This window comes from Topomyia yanbarensis, unplaced genomic scaffold (genome assembly GCF_030247195.1).
Source record: "Topomyia yanbarensis strain Yona2022 unplaced genomic scaffold, ASM3024719v1 HiC_scaffold_6, whole genome shotgun sequence".
Lineage (NCBI taxonomy): Eukaryota > Metazoa > Arthropoda > Insecta > Diptera > Culicidae > Topomyia > Topomyia yanbarensis.
In genome coordinates, this window is record NW_026683824.1 from 1 (window position 1) to 2,500 (window position 2,500).

Consider the following 2,500-nt stretch of genomic DNA (forward strand, 5'->3'; position numbering starts at 1 on the left):
CAAATACGCTCCATAAAAAATGCCTACTACGTATAAATTTTGACGGCGATTGGTTAAGCCGTTTGGAAGTCCATAAATCATATACATACATAACCTTGACTTTTTATATATATATATATATATATATATATATATATATATATATATATATATATATATATATATATATATATATATATATATATATATATATATATATATATATATATATATATATATATATATATATATATATATATATATATATATATATATATATATATATATATATATATATATATATATATATATATATATATATATATATATATATATATATATATATATATATATATATATATATAGGGTGATATAAACACGCTGAGTGAGCGACGGCAACTACGCGGATGCGCATATAAACGCTAAGTGGATACCACCGTGGGTATCGTAGTATCAATGCCGGTTGAAATACGTTAATAGTGCGAAGTGCACTGATCGGCTACCCGCGGCACACCGACAGGCGAAACCATACACTACGTCTGTACTGCGAGCAATGGCAATATGAGGCATAGTTCAAAATTAAACAAAATGCAAAATCAATCCCATCCGAGACGGCTGCGAGAGCGACCGTCGCTAGCAAGATCCGCACAAAGCAGAATATGAAACTTCTCTTATTTTACCAGCGAAAGATCCGCACAAAGCAGAATTGAAAACTTCTCTTATTGTACCGGTTGCTGATCGGGTTCTTCATTTGACTGGCTGTGCGTGCCTATACAAACACGCAGCTGGCTTTGCATTTGTAAGCTGAGCGACGGTAACGGGAAGGTGCGTGGCGCACCTAGCGTATGCGTCTATGATTAATGTGCTGCTGTGGTAGCGGTAATATACAGTGCGCGTCTTTTATACGTTGCATGTAAGAGGACACTTACGGGAATTGGATTTTCGCCTACTTGGGTATTTATCCTAGACTGGAAATGTTCCAGCGGAATGTTATACATTAGATTGGCAGTCCGTAGAAGGTTATTTGACATTTTTTGGTTGACCCGTTTAGAAGTTATATGCGATACCAGATATAGCAAAAAAGTCACTATTCAGCATTCGAATGACCCTAGTAGGCTTTGCCTACCACCAAAATATCAGCCCCGTACTCGTATTATCAATACCGACTGAGATACGTTCACTACAACATGCCGACCATGCACACTTATAAGGCATAAGTGGAAGTTAGGCAAAAAGCAAAACACTGGTCCATGCCATGGTCTGTGACCGGCACCGGCAGTATGGCGGTACAACACATGCCGATCATGCACACTTATGAGGCATAAATTGAAGTTAGGTAAAATGCAAAACACAGGTCCATGCCATGGTGTGTGACCGGCACCGGCAGTATGGCGGTACAACACATGCCGATCATGCACACTTATGAGGCATAAGTGGGACTTAGGCAAAATGCAATGCAAAACACACCACTAGTAGGCTTTGCCTACCACCAAAACATCAGCCCTGTACTCGTAGTATCAATGCCGGCTGCGATGATTTCACCGTGTCGGAGGCAGTGGGTACCCGCAGTGACATACACCACACCTCGGCCGATCGACTCGGCCGTATGGGTGGTGATGATTATTATCAGCGTAAATGGCAGTAGTAAATTAATCCTCATGTTGATGAAAATCTATCTATAGGGAGTGTGGTAATCGTGAAGATGTATGGCAAAAAGGCATTTCCGGTATCACAGTGTATAAGGGTATACCAGAGGTCCGAGGCACTGGTAACGGCCACCCGAAAACACTACTCCCACTGGCGGGTTCGAATTGAGCGAGCGGTAGAGGTTTTGGAAAGGAAAAAAGTCGAACGTAATGCGAGGGTATGCGGCAAGCCTAGTCATATGGTCCACTACGATACAGGCGGTCTGTCCGGCGGTGCACGGGTGGACTGTATCGAAGGTATGCAAAATGCAAACACGCAATGTATGAATGGGTCCGTATGGCAACCAAGAGGCGAAAGCGTGTAAGAGGGTTGGCTTGTGGTGATGAGAGGATGGCTGGCCGGACATAGAGAAGTTATGCAAAATGCAAATACTCATTGTGTGTATGGGTCCGTATGACAGCCAAGAGGCGAAACCGTGTGAGAGAGTTGGCTTGTGGTGATGAGAGGATGGCTGGCCGGACATAGAGAAGATATGTAAAATGCGATACAAATTTTTGTTTAGCCAGCAGTGGCTCTCTGTGCGGATAGGTGAAGCGAGGGCGTGTAAGAGAGTTGGCGGCTGTTGTTGGTCACATCGGGGGTGACTGTTGCAGTGCGTGGTTCACTGTTGTGCGGATAGGCGAAGCGAGGGCACGTTAGAGAATTGGCTGATTGGTCTTACATGGCGCAGGGGTTGCCTGTTTGCTTGGTCGGGCTGATTACCGGTTCTCTTACGACACGCGACACGAGGGTGAGTGTTAACACATTAATGTTAACACATGAATGTTATACGGCTACCACGTTATAAGCGATAGATAGCGACAGTAGCATGTAT